We start from the raw sequence: 15504 nt of genomic DNA on the forward strand, positions 1-15504 counted from the left end.
ATGTTTCCAACATTGCTATAAATAGCGATTGTTGGAACTTCTTTATTAAACAACCACACTCTAAAAACTAGGAAGGGTATCGCAGGAGTGAAGCGGCCGGTTCACTCTTCAAAGCGTCGTTTTACTCTCGCAAAATGTCGAGGAGAGTGAAATGCATTGTTCACTCTCTCACCAAGGAGAGAGTGAAATGTGCTTTTCACTCTCCCCTTCAGAGAGAGAGAGTAGTTCTACTCTTGCGGCAATAGAGAACAAAACTTAGCGTAATCTTCTGCTTCAACTGTAGGTGGCTGGCCCCGAACATGGCAATGTATCATTCATGCACGCTCGCTGAGCAAAGAACACATCGTTTTACTTCTAAGAGAACAGGCCGCCGCAGTTCAAAGGAATGCGTAGCGAGCGCTCTACTTTTTCACTCGGAGTTCTCCACCGCGCGCGCGCGCGCTCAAGATCGCGGAACAACACAGCACCGGACAGCGAGCAGCGAGTCGACGCAGGCCTGCAGCCAGGGGAGATCGTGTATCAGCCATCTCGCGTTGCCACGAAAACACGACAGTCGTTCGTCATGCCTTGGATATAGCAACAAATCCTCCACGGTAAGTGAATTCTAACTTAGGTGCACATTCTCCGTATATGTCATGCTATCGCCAGGAAGTCGTCGCTGCGCTTAGCCGACGCGATTGACAAAGGACTAGGCATACGCGCTGTGTCTCTCGATGTCAATCGAAAAAGCCAGTCGTGGCGATAACTGCATGTGATTTTATCACTTTGCCGTTGTCCGTAAGAGCTTTAAAGATCGCAAACGCTGCCAGAACTATGGTATGTTCAATAAGACGCCAGGCGAGAGGACGTTTAAAATGGTTCGTTCACCAGCCCGTGATGCCGAGCCTATGCGGAGCGTGATTAGCGTGCGTTTTGTGTGTTTGAATTTATTCAGTTTGGCAGTCTAGTGTGTACGGAACGCTGTTGAACTAAGGAATCACATAACAGAAGGCGTCGTTTTGCTGGCAGCGTGCTTTTTTATAAATAAACCGCGCGCTTGACGGTGTTTCGCGCAGGGGGAATCTGCGACCACTGAAGTTACGTGCAGCACCAGTGCTAGTTAGAAACTTTGCCGCAGGCATTCAGCTGCATGCTGCAAGAGGTCAGTTAGGCGCGTTATCTTGAACTTTCTAAAAACGCATGAGCAATCCATGTTTTATGCTGAAAAAAGTATAAACCCCATATATAAGCGATCTTGCGCGCGGCAGCTACAAGCGACGCGATGGAGATGGCTCTCGCGTTCGCTCGTCGCCTACAAGTCGTACTCCGTGCAAGCGACGATATTGAGCGACGCCTCCCCGGTGTTGCCGGCATGAGGGCTGCAATCACGCGTGACGCGTGCTTTAGTAATTTACGTTGATGTATTTTACTATAAAAAGTAGCATAAAATATTTGCGGAGGTCTTGCCGTAGGTTCTTATCCTTGCACGTATAAAAATTGAATTATTCGCTCGTTCCGCGCGACAATCGGTAGTATTTGAGCGATGTACATACATCCAGTTCCGGCTTCGCGCTATTGGCTAGTCGCTCATAGCACTTTCGGGCGACGAGCGACGGTTTCTAGATTTCCAGAACCGAGCCATCTGTTCAAGCGACGGCCCGTTTTGTCGCTCGAAGCCGTCATCTCGTCACCGCTCGAAGGCAGTCATCTTAACATGGTATATTTATGTAATGTCTCCGATTGGAAAGTTAAATCAAGTATGCTCTCTGGAGACAAACACATAGCAGCAAGTGTCATTGAAAGGTTAGAAATGTGTTTTAAAAAAGCTGATTAGTTCTGAGAAGTGACTGCTTTTTGTCTTGCCTCTCAACAGATACATCCATGTGATAAAAAAATAGTGGTACAATGAAATTGCATATTTGCTTAGTGACATGATACATACTTGCAATGAGCACGGTGCCTGTGTTTACTATAAAAAACAACAGCCCGTGCTTGGTTAGGTTAGGCCCACTACAACATGCAGGCATGGGTGATTGGCACTTTTTTTTTATTCCTGTGTCGTGAGGTTTATTTACGTGCGTATAGGTGCAATGGCACGCAGTATGGCTAGTACAAAAAAAAAGGGGGGGGGGGGCTCAGATATATGTAGCTCACTGTACACGACACAGGGCAAAGGAAATCCGTGTTCAGCAACTATGTTAAATGCCATGTACGTAAATTTTACAACGCTACTCATTTGAAGCGCGCACAGGTGCATATTGAAGAAAAGTTTTCCAGGGTACATAATTTAGTGCGTCATTTACACTAATTTTGCTCTAACCACAAGACATAATGATTTTAATATACTGCACGGAAAAACCTAGAGCGACTTAAATTGTGTGTCAGCTTCGTGTGTATACATAAAGTCATTCCTATGCATTAGGTTTTTCGCGTAATGCATTACCTGTTGACAGCCTATCTTATCATGTGTACTCTGTTTACATTACAGTTGTTTATTAGTTTACTCATTTGTTTTGCAACTTATGAAATGCCGGTGTATATATATTTTCAACATTTGACATAACCCTGTATGTTTTGTAGGGACAACCCAGGACGTGCATTTCTCAGCACCCAGTCAACTGCCAGAAGTGACTCGAACACAGGCCACCAGTAAGTGGACATCAATTGCAATTTCACATTATGAAGTTGGCTGCTGCTTTGTACTGAGGCTTTTTTTTTAATGAGATGGTGGTGTCGTTCTAATGTACATTTTGACCACAAAGGTGCGATCATGTCTCACAGAGGCATATATGGTTGCTATTCTCTGCGAGGGACGTGCTCTCGTGTTCGTGAAGCATTTGTGTTTGGCAGTATTGTCGCCCAATGAGTCAGATATAAGCACTGTAACTCGCCACTGCCGGCAAGTAGTTGCGAGAAACACAATATATTATGACACTGTAAAGTTATTTCGTTAATTCGAAGGAAAATTTTGCAGCGGGAAAAAAGGTTGCTATTCCAGGTAAACATGTCTTTTTCTCACAAGGTATTTAACCAAACTGGATGCGCGAAATTCGTGACTGATGAATAGATTTTAATTCATCCTTTAGTAATGCTTCTAAAAGAGACTAGAAATAGCATGTGACTACCTCTCCAATCAGCAGATCATACACTTACAGTCATTAGTGGTAGTTCCATGCAGTCTCGCACTCTATATAACCTTTCCTTTCAGCACCATTGGAACTGGCGGCTGTGTTTTCAGGAGGAGTGCACTTGGCACTGTATATGTATGTGTGAAGTCGGTTTTCTTTGTATGTGTTGGCTCACTGATACAAACAGTGCAAAAATCAGTTGTACCATGAGGCTGACGACGCCTTCTGCTGCTAGAAATGCGGCACTTCATATTTTATAGTACTGCATGAAATTTAAATCAAAGCTAGCACATAAAATGATCAAAAAAACTAACCGCTGTTATAGCTATTTTCCTCAAAGAAAGCTTGTCCTTTATGGGCTGTGTTAATCCGAGCTCTCCACCGATGTTTCAGTAGTGAATCCCTTAGTGAGTGAGAGATTGGGGGCAATTAATCGTGTTAGTCTTTAAATGGTGTCCTAATTATGTGTATTTGTTCCAACAAAGTTGTCTAGATTACTTTATTGTGTAGTGTAAAGCTTATGAAACCATCAGCAACTAGTGAGTTACTAACATGCATATGCATTTGTCACTATACAGGTGGCACTCGGCTGTACCACTGCAGTGCTGTGGAAATTGCCAGCACCAGCGGCTTTGCAACAGCTGTTTCACAGCATGTCGGTATATGCTAATTTATAGTTATGTTGGGATGGGTTAGTATTATGGACTACTGCTACTCTGTATTGTGACAGATCCATATGATAAGTGATGTAATGGGCACAGTGAAAACCTGTGAATGTTTTGCTATGGTAAATAAAAAGGCTGTCCTTTTCGTCACTGGAGCAGGGGAGAAGAGCATGCAGGCACTCCTGAATGTACATATATTTCAAAACATGAGAGAGACATATATATATATATATATATATATATATATATATATATATATATATATATATATATATATATATGTATATATATATATATATATATTCCATCTTTCATATTGAATTGACTTGTACAGCGCAAAAATACAACACTGACCACAGAGAAGCCCACATGTTAATAGGTTTGATACACACAATAATTCAACAGATTTGATACTTCAGGTGTGCTATTTTATGCCAGGGGGAAGGGAAAGGGGACAAAACCAGAAAAAAGTGGAGTGGAAAAGAAAGGAATCGTGCCAAAAAGCATGAGAAACATCGTGTAGCCAGGATCGCCAGCAGGACATCTGAAAAGCACTCCGATAAAATTACATACAGGGCAACCTTACGTATTGTTTGTTTCAATCAACTCAGATCACATGCAGCCATTACTGCAATCAAGTTGTTTCCTTATGTCATGAGGGAATGATGTGGGCCCAAAAAACTGTTTAGAGCTGAAGGATTATGTTCCATGCTAGCCTCATTACCTGCTTTTTATCATATTGTTATCAGCTGCTTATGTTAGGGACAAAAAGTAAGAGTACGAGGTCTTTCCTGATTCGCCATTCCACACAACATGTCTTTGTGACTATATGTACATGCAGATGATCCATAGATGAAAAATATTCAGTACAGTAGAATCTCATTACAAGATACACTTGGTTGTAAGAGACATATGAAAATGGTTTGGTTGGTTTTTCGATGTTTGCAACGTTAACAACACTGTACGCAAGAGACACCTTTGTTACTAACGACTTTTGAAGTATTCACTACTTCGAAGGGACACAAGCCAGACACATTCACTTCATGCACCTTGTGTGCTCTGAAGGGCGTAAAGATCACGCAATCCTCAAACAAGTCAATTGCGCATGTCTCTTTAGCATGGACTAGAAAAGGAAGGCAACGAGGACAGTGCAGGGCAGAAAGTGTCGACAGTTGAAGCTGACGAGCGTCTAAGAGCACCTCAAAGGCACTGCGAGCAACAAGGCTTGCAAAGTGAAGTGTTTAACTTCCAGAAGTTAGGAAGGAAGCTAGCACAATCTACAGTCACTAAAAAGCTGTGAATGTCTTCTTTAAAGGGCCCCTAAGCCACCGAGGTTGAAATTTATTTGCGGTGTTGCAGTTGTACATGTTAAGGCACGGAACACGTAGCCATGAGAGATTTTCGAAACGGTGCAGTAATAGTGGAGCTACGTGTTTGAGTTTTAAAAAGTAGTCCCCGCTCATTTTACTCTTTCATCTGGTACACGCCATCTGGATAGTATCGTCTTTTCCTCGCCTAGTACACCTCCAAATGTTACGGGACAGGCCATCACCAACGAGCTCTGTTGCTGCCGCGCAGGCCCGTCGTCCTGCGAGGGGTGGCGCTAATGCAATACAATGGAACTGTATGGTGACTCTAGTTGAAGAGCCTCATAAGGAGACCCTTCTGTTGGCGTTTCTGTTCTTTGCCCCCATTGGCTGCCCACAATGGCATCGCGAGCAACGCGACGAGGAAGAAGGAGTGTGTATTTGCTTGCAGGCCTTGCCGGCAGTCGTACACTTTCGTTCGACCAATCGACAGTACCGGAAACTGGTGAATCATCAGAGACAGCCTGGCGATGTCAGGACAAACTGGGGGGTGCAGGATAGGTCCAGAGAGGCGCACGGAGTCGTTTTCTTCATATTGTGGTGCTCCCACAGTGCTACGCACTGTGGCGTTTGGCATCGTCAATTGTGACGGCATTCTGATTTTGATGCGCGTGTTTACTTGAAATGTTCAAAAAATGTCGAGAAGTGGTTTAGGGGCCCTTTAAGCCACCCTGAGCAATTATTCCTTCAGATATATCTAAACATACTTTAGTGATGATGCATAATAAAGTGATCTAGTCTGGCTCCTCAGTGTTTTAAAATTTTTGGTATTGAGAGACATGTTTCCCGTGCCTCTTGAGTATCTCTTCTGAGGCTTAACTGTAATGTACACACACAATTGTATAACTCCTCCTGCAAGTATTATTCATTAAGCCTGGTCACTGATGTGCAAAGCTTGTGGTTAAGTTTTGATGTCCGTACTTTTTAGAGCTATGTTTATTAATTCACGCTGTTATTGGTTCTTCGATGCAGGAGACAATGCCTACGAAATTATTGGCCCTGATGACGAGAGCCCTCAAGGGGCAAACGACATCTCTGTTGCAGAAGTGAGCCCGATACCACCTGAAGTTACCATGACAGGTGGCACGGCAGCAATAGATACAGAGACGGCCATGTCTACTGCAGCTGCAACAGTGTACGAGGCAAGCAGCAGTGTGTCAGCATCAGGAGCAGTGTCAGAAGGAACCGCACCAGGCCTGGTAGAGCAACATGTGTGCTATCACTGTGACTTTTTTTGTAGTGCATACAACTCATTTGCTCAACATACGAAAGCTTTTCACCACGACTGTGAGCCAGTGTTCTTGTGCAGCAAGTGCAAGACTAAGTTAAGTGTTATAACACAGTACAAGCATCACTTTAAGATATGAAAACATATTACAGTTGTTGCCTCCCCAGCCAGCCCACATAGCGACAACAATGTGGAACACATGGTGGGACACACCTCTTCCCCATTAGAAGATAGTAGAGACTGCCAGTGTTGTTGTTAGATTAACTGGTCTTTGTAGGCAACTAGAAGGACAACACAGGTGTCATAAGATTGTTGTTTATGTTGTTGTTGAAGAGGTAAAAAAGAAGTTTGATGCAGCTGAAGTGCCAACTGATATTGAGTAAATCAAGAACAAGCACCTGAAAAAGCAACACTATCGAAATCTGGGTATCTGTGTGCCGCCAACTCTGGTAAGGATGGCATAGGACAGAAGTGTGATGAAAATCACATAGACACTTCTGTTCCATCACTGGTCACAGTGCGCAGTGACTTGTAGGGCAAGAGAGTCAACTGAAACGAACATTATGGCATAGTGTCATGCTCCCATGTGACCATTTTCCATGTTATTTTGCATGATACAGCTCAACCTCCAGAAACGAGACTGCGAATTGTCTGTAAAAAGCTTTCACAAAAAATTATTCATAACACTATTAACACAGCAGTATCTTCTTTTTTTGTGGGTTCGAGGTTCCCGGGTGTCCATTAATGCAAAAATTGCGGAAAAAAAGAACGTGTGTCGTACTTGCACCTTTTTAACACGTACGAGGGGAACAGAACTTTTCTAGTCATGCATCTTCATCATACTATCAGGTTTTTAAATGCCTTTTATAATTATTATTACCGGTTATATCTGAGTGCATTGTATGCATTTATCAGGTCAGTTGGATCAGATGCCTTATCTGCAAGGGAGCCCTATATTCAAGAAATTTGAATTAATATAGGTACGTTAGAGACGCAGTCTTTCAGCACTTTATTGCGTGTGGTTTAAGCATTGCTCAATACTTTTGTGGATGACAGTTTCAACCGGCACAGCACTGCGCTTTGTCACGGTCATGTATCTTCAAAGTGGTGTTTACCATTTGTGTTGATCTGTTTGTGTATTCATAGAGCAAGTTCTTAATTTATTTTTTTCCGCATTCTTGTGCTTGCACTAAGCTTGTATAAGGCAGGTACAAAATGGTCGTCACTATAACGAACTGTTCTGTTGAGCTTAGACTTGCAAATAATAGTGTTCAGATGGCCGCACTTCTATGCAGGTGCACTGATAGCTTTTTGTATGTTCTCATGTTTGTATAAAGCTTATATAAGCTAGTTACTAAATGTATGTCACTAAACATTGTGATATTCTTTAAAGAACTGCTTGGTTGGTTTTACACTTGTGAATTAGTATTGAGGCGGTGGTATTTCCATGTAGGCTCACTGCTAGCTTTCTGTGTGCTCACGTGTTCGTATTAAGCTTTTACAAGGGAGTTACAGCGTGTACGTAACTAAGCGCTGTGATATTTTTAAAGAACTGCTTTGTTGGTTTTACACCTGTGAGTAATAGTGCTCGGGTGGCACTAGTCATGTGTAGGTACACAGGGACCATTTGTATACATTATGCTCATGTAAAGCAGTTACAAAGTGTATGTCACTAATCACTGTGATATTTGTTGAAGAATTGCTGTGATGGTTTTACACTTGTGAATAATAGTGGTCAGGATACAGTACTTGCGATGTATAGTTGAATTTATACAGTGCCAAGACATGGGCTGTATACGTACCAAAAGAAATGTATGTCATTATATTGTTGTGATTATTACTGCTTGGATTTTATTAAACTCTAATAACATTTTTTCTTGTATCTATTGAGGTATGGCAATTTGTCATGCAACCAAACTGAGGACCTGAACTTGTGTATACAAATAAACAGCTAATTTAAGAGTATACTGCTCATATTCTGCAAAACCAGTTTAACAAATCTTGTACTACAATGCTGAAAAAATGACAGAGCTGACAGGGATGTACAGAAAGAGTTCTGCACTGGCTGAAGGACTGCCCCACACTGGAGTTGGTAATGTTGCCTTTATTAAAGTAGAACAGTAAGTGAGCTTCTGTTAAAAATGTGACAGTCAATGCAGAAACATAAGGCAGACGAGCAGATGTGGCACATTTTTTTCAGGGCCCTCCATGCCTAATACTGCATTTCTAGTCTTCCTGTGCTCTTCGTATAAGCCCCTGTTCAGCCAAGGTTTTTACTCCATGACAGTTGTTCTACTGGGTTCGTAGCAATATTGAAGAAAAAAAAGCAATGGTTTTCAAGAACTTTCGAGGCCCCGACAGTAACTTCAAGGATCTCGTGCGATTTTTTTAGTAGTTTGGACAGGCGATAACTTGTTCAACAACATTGTTAATTTTAATGCAAACAAAAGAATACAAAACAAATCGCAATTCACTGATTTCAAAAATTTGAAAGACTGCTAATTTGCCTTTCATGCACACAAGGAAGCATTTCAAGAAAGCGCTCAGTTTTTCTGCAATAGCACAATTAACTACTTGGACCTGCAACATTTGCAGTTTTTGAATACTGTTTGGTTTGACAGTGTATGGGATGTCATCTGTTGCCTCAGCTTTTCACCACCAAATAAGCAATAGTCATTTGTATTTTCCTTTTATTGTGTCTGTAGCTCTCAATTTACTCATCACGGCTTTGAATGCCTCAACTGTTGAGCTTCCTGCTTCTGCTCCTCCAAGTACATTTGTCGCCGGTTCCATGTGCCTAAAACTGGTATCTGCAGCTCCTTTGTAATTTCAACTTTAAGGATGTCGCTTTCCTTCTATTACCTCCACAGACAATTCACTGTGACATGCGAAGAGTGTCACAGAAGGGGAAAAATACCACTTGGCAATGTCTGCTATGTCTAGCCAAGTGTACAAATTTAAGGACTTTCCAGTACTTCTAAAAATTCCAGGGTTTTCAATGCCTTGAAAATGGCATTTTAGAAATAAAGGGTTTTTCAAGGATCGCTACAAACGCTGGTTTCTAGCACCTCAATAATTTGACAAGCTTATTTTGGCATGGAGTTCGGAAATTCATGCTTTTTAGCTAACGCTGCACTATCTCTGTACATTGAAGCCACGAGAGCGCAACCATTTTGGAGTAAAGAAAAATACTGAAAGCTTTTAATACCACTCTTTTTCTATGGAGCTTCGTATTGCCTAGTTAGGTTTACGAACGTGCCTGGTTTTGGTGGGCGTTTCTTCGACATTTTCTGTGAGAAGTAGATGACTAACCCCCGTATTCAGAAATGTATATTAATACAAAGCTCATGCTTGACTTTATATAAACGACGCCTGGTGCGAATGTCCCCCAGACCACCCGCCGTGGTTGCTCAGTGGCTATGGTGTTAGGCTGCTGAGCACGAGGCCGCGGGATCGAATCCCGGCCACGGCGGCCGCATTTCGACGGCGGCGAAATGCGAAAACACCCGTGTACTTAGATTTAGGTGCACGTTAAAGAACCCCAGGTGGTCGAAATTTCCGGAGTCCTCCACTACGGCGTGCCTCATAATCAGAAAGTGGTTTTGGCACGCAAAACCCCATAATTCAATTTTTTCCCCCAGACGCTCACTGCCTTTCTTTTGGTGCGTTCACGCCTTGCGTCATTTAGATCAAGTCAAGCATGGGCTTCAAGTTATGATGCATTTCTAAATATGGGGGTAAGCGTGCGCAATTCCGGGCAGCGCATTGTGCCATTGACACTGAGAGGAAACGGGGAAAACAAAGTTAACGCCCTATACTCCTAAACTTTCGCCTACCTGTGGTGTGCGTGTATCGTGGAAGAAGAAACAGCGCAAACACCAGGACGAAAAAAAGCATCAACCACACCAGCGCTTCGTGGTGTTGTCCATGTTTTTGCGTCGTCCTTGTGTTGCGCTGTTTCTTGTAAAATGCTCAACCAACTAGCCGGCAAGTCTATCCTGTGCATATATATTGAACACACGTATGAATGTAGGTGGTCTTCGAAGCTTTTAGAACGAGCACTGCCACAGGATACGAGCTGTGCACGCGTAACAAGTGGACACATTAGTCATTTAAACATGCGTGCCAATGCATGTGACGCGGCTATCGGCATAAGCAGTCTCCAAATGCTGGAATGCATGCTCTTCAAAACGCTAACGATCCGCTGCTAATGCAGGACAACAGCTCACAGCGGACTGAACCAAACTCTAAACTTATGCACTTGAAAAGAATGCCTACACGGCAGCGTGAGGCACGTCGAAATGCCTGGTACGAATGGAACTGGCGGAAAAAATAAACAGAAATGCTCACCAGTATACGCGCGACTTAAATTCACATACGTGTATGGTTGGCACGATACTTCGTATCCGCGTATTTTCGGAGAACATATAATGCATGAACTGGAAAAGCACTCGATCGTGAGCTGAACGGCACGTTTGTTATTTTCCTGGGGTGACGACAAGCCGTGAATAGTTCTCACGTCGTCGTCTACGTTGTATTCCTCCGTTAGTCGTAGCAAGGAATGGAAATGATGCAAACGCAAACGTATTCCAGTACACAACAGCACAGCACACTGCAGAGAAACTCCACCCACCGCAGCCGATTTCTCAAATACATTTGCTTTGTATATAAGATCTAAAACAACACGACTGAGCGCGGTGGCTCTGTGGTGTAATGGTTAGGATGTGTGCTTTGAATTGTATAGATGCGAGTGTACGCGGGTTCGAATCCACGTGATGTATAGAGCAATGTGGTTCTCCAGATAAGTGTGTGATTCCCTCGACTACTGTGTTCTAATTAGATTATGTGTCTCCCGATTGTGAAATATGCGAAGATATTTGCGGATTGAACGTGAATTAGCTTTTTTTTTTTCTCCGCAGTGGCGTTCGGGAGACGCATAGGCCGATTCCGAGCAGTCACAACTCATGGTAGGCAGCAAATAGCCTGGAAAAATGACTTTAAAATCCTGCATAACATTGCTCACGCCTATTCTGAAGGCCGCTTGGAATTGGGCCACTGAGTCTGAGGAGCCGCCTAGGGAACGGTGTATCAGCGACCCTAATTTGATCTGATTTCCTGCCTGCATGCGTGGCCAGGACTTCGCTAGAGGGTATTGGGAAGAGTACTAGCACTCTGTTTGGGGGAGTACAAGTACTCGGTCTGGTGGAGTGCCATTACCCCTGCGGTGAGAGTATTACCACTCTGCAGAAGAGTACTAGCACTCCCTGTGGGAAGAGTATTATCACTCTGCAGAAGAGTACTAGCAATCCCTTGCGGTAGAGTAACAAAACTCTGTCAACAGGAGTTGACCTACTCTCTCTCAAAGAGGGTCGATCTACTCTCGAAAAGAGAGTGAAATATGGGACAAGCCGCTACTCCCTCAAAGGGAGTGCCCGGCACTCTCTTAGTTTTTAGAGTGCAGTATTGCTCAGTGCACAGAGTCAAAGTGACAGCTAACCGAACGTTGAACTTTGTTTCGGTGTGAAACGCCTCATATCTTACTTGCCAACACAAGAACACTGTCCACAGACACCAATTACCGAAAAGCTATTTTTATTCTTTTCTTGGATGACATCTCTCCTACTTTCATCATGGAAAATGTGCATTCGCCACTCTGTAAAAGAAAAGAATTAAAATGAGCTCACATTCAGTGAACAAGCTTGAATATAAACCAAAGAAAAATTGAGTGTTGTAGGTTTTCTTTGTGGCAGAACGACCTGCACTTCCTGCATTTATTCCGTATCGCTGCTTTTAGTGACAGTGTAGTATCGAATTCAAGATACATTCACTTCATATTTGCTGTAATCTGGGAACACCTATGTCGTTAATTTGTGATATTACAGTACAGATTCGTGATGTTGGCGTTTATACAAGTGTACGTGTTCCGCGTTGGTTACGTGCATAACATTTCATGACTTATTCTTGTTTCTTCAATCCACTTCCTGTAGAAGGAAAGTATTCGGTATCGCGGAGCATTTGCGTACTGACTGCGAACAAGAACTCGGCACAGAAAAAAAAACATCTTGCGCGTTACAGCGAACACAAATGACGGTATACGCATCCGATGGGAGAAGTATGTGAACTCATCCTCGGGCGAAGTTGGCAGTAAAACACTTGCGCACGCTCCTTTGTCAGTTTTCACCGCTTTTACTCGGAACTATTAAAGTTTTGTCTAAGCTAGATTAGAACAAGCAGCTTGAATGTACCCTCACCTGTATTTTGTCGGTCAGCAGTGCATAAATTATGCAGATGACCAGTAATGCTTGCAGCCCACACAGTTATTCTACCGCCAAGAACAACTACAACCTACGCAAGCGCACCGCACCCGTCCTAAAGCTCGTGCATGTATGTTAACTTCTAAAAGTCTATCTAATTTTGCAGTATAGGCTCTCGCACTTTTTTTACAATAACATGCTACCAGTGAATGCACCTGCGTCAGCCTGCATTGCTGGAGTTTAAAGAAATATGGCCTCATGGGAAACATATAAAATGTAAGCGCTGAATTCAATATTCTTGTAGGTCGTTCAATAAGTTAACAATTCGGAAAACCTTATGCCAATCTGTTCCTTTACGTTATAATGCTGGAGCAGGCCCTTTTGAAATAATGTTTAATTTCATGCGGCACCGTCATCTTTGTCGCACTTCTGAGTGCACATCTTCCATGGCGGGGACTATAAACAAGTCTGTGTAGCGGTATTGCCAATATAGTATTACACACATCGTGATACATTTCATGTTGTTCACTTAGCCGAAATGCTGCATATAAGAGTGCCTGAGCACCCACATCGTGAAAGTTCCAAGGTATGGGCTAGGATGGAGATATTAGGCATCTCGGCGCGTTCTTGCTGATGCAATGATAAGGTTGCTTGGCATATGCCTTTACGACACAGTCAAGTATTGCAAGGAGTAAAAAACAATGTGAAGCACCAAAAAGCGTATTTCTTAGCATGTGCAGTGGGACTTTGCGTGCGAACATTCGAAACTGCCACACGACTGGCCGTTCGGGGCACTTTGCATGTATTTGTGGGCTCCTTTCACGCTCGGAAAATACACTTGTATGTAACACCTATTGAGCAACGGGAAGCTGTATGTGACTCCTTCATGCTGCTCTACAATTTTGTAATTAACACTTGTCATGCAATTAAAATATTCGAGAAGGTAATTATTTATGTAGACTAATTATGTAATTCAACGGAAGGCAAAAATAATCTCAGTATCTCCAAGGGACAGCAAACAACAATACCTTTGTTCTGTCCAACTACGTGGCATTTGTATATTTTTTTAAATCTTGGTAAATGATGGTCCGGACATGATATATGTATATATATATATACATAACTGTGTCGCTATGTTTCAATGTTGTTTTCGGTTTATGTTCGTAGATTATGCCTTGTCTTTAAATTGATTTTCTAGCTATGTTGTTTCGCACACGGTTTTTGCAGTTACTGATATGTTTGTACTTGCGTGTGTATTTGAGAACAGAATAAGCCGTCGTCGTTTCTGTATCATTGATGTTGGAATAATTACTTCTTATGTGCTGATTAGTATTTTTCCTTAATCGTAATCCTCAATATTATGATCTCTTATTTATCTATTTTCATTATGCCGACTTGCGGTTTCCAGCTGTTCCTGCCTTAGTAGGTAATCACATGTTCTACATCTTAAAACATGTACGAAAAATAGTTCGCCCTGACAGTTTCTACTTTGTGGCCTCCTACTGCACAACACTTTGTGATTGTAATAATATCTAATAATAAAATGACCAGATATGTCTTGGAAAAAAGAGACTTTCTGAAATCTCCAAGTGGCGCAAGGCCATTTCACTCGTGACATAGGCTGTAGAACAATTTTTGGCTTCTGAGTTGATTCATTCCCAGCATGGCCCTTCAACAGGACTCATCTAGCTTGCAGAGCATGAAGTAGTTAAAAAGCAAATGCCTAATTAACTGTCGCTTAAACATTGCTCTACATAAACATTGAATTTCAAGAATTATGTAAAGAAACTTGAAATGATTTTAATAGTCACGCTGGCGACCCTAGTAAATTAGAAAGATGAAAACAGAAAGCGAGAATATTCCACACAGCTAGTTGAAAGTTGCTATAATAAAAACAAAACAACCTCAGCATGATAATGCAATAAACAAACGAATAAAAAGACGCTGCAGCATGGACGACTGAATAAAATATAATCAAAGAGTAATATGCTGGACTATCTCGAACCAAAAAATACCAAAACTCCGCGAACAATAACCTTCGAACATAAGGTTGCACAAAAATATAGACAGCGTATAAATAAATCCAACTTTCTTAAGCATTAAGAGTTCAAGAAGGCGAATGTCTGCAAAATTCTTAAGAGTTGCACAAGGTATGTCATTGTGCTACACACTATATAAACTGCATACTTGTGAAAGATAAAGTCATCACTTACTTATCTATACAACACTTCTTTCTTTATTATCACATAATTTATATACTTTTAAAGAGGTGGATGCATGCATAATTCCTTATTTTGTAATTTATGATTCTTTGGCAACACTCCTCTCCGCCTCAACTAAGAACCCTGTAACAGCTGACATTTTGTCCATTTCCCCGAGTGAGTGAGCGCTAATATTTGTGGCAAAATCATTCTAGCCAACCTACCGTGGTTTTTATGGTTTTGCGTATATTTAAGCTGGTTTTCCAATAAACAAGAATAGAGCCGAAGCAATCACTGAAGCCGCCTTCTTTTTGTTCTTGTTCCGTTTCGTTTGTGGTAATGGTTAAAAGCAAATTACGTTGCGAATGCATGCTAAGCGCTTCTGTGTGGTAATCTGATAGGCGGTAACAATGCGGAGACATTAACAGCTAGACTGAAAAAAGAAAGTAAGCAGTGCATTTTGTACTTACCAACCTGATTGGCAGCAGGCAAGTGCCGAACCTTGCACACCTTGATTTGTAAAGCTAAACTCAGTCCTTGTGTCAATATGGTAAATATTTTAAATCAAACGCGTGAAGTGAGCCTTGCTTTTATCGAGGCATACCTTATCCCTTAGTTCCCTGTTAGTTCGTTAGTTCGTTAGTTAGCAGGTTGAAAATTTTTATGACAAAGTTCTTGATAC

The 15504-nt window shown here is 42.1% G+C and overlaps 1 long non-coding RNA gene across 1 annotated transcript; it reads left to right on the forward strand.

Moving 5' to 3' along the window:
* The first annotated feature begins 240 nt into the window (after window positions 1-240).
* LOC135910175 (uncharacterized) lies at window positions 241-7682 on the forward strand. Its single transcript, XR_010566927.2, has 4 exons — window positions 241-593; window positions 2560-2628; window positions 3686-3766; window positions 6112-7682. It is a non-coding gene; the product is annotated as an uncharacterized lncRNA (long non-coding RNA).
* Window positions 7683-15504: the final 7822 nt, after the last annotated feature.

Source organism: Dermacentor albipictus, chromosome 7 (assembly GCF_038994185.2).
Source record: "Dermacentor albipictus isolate Rhodes 1998 colony chromosome 7, USDA_Dalb.pri_finalv2, whole genome shotgun sequence".
NCBI lineage: Eukaryota > Metazoa > Arthropoda > Arachnida > Ixodida > Ixodidae > Dermacentor > Dermacentor albipictus.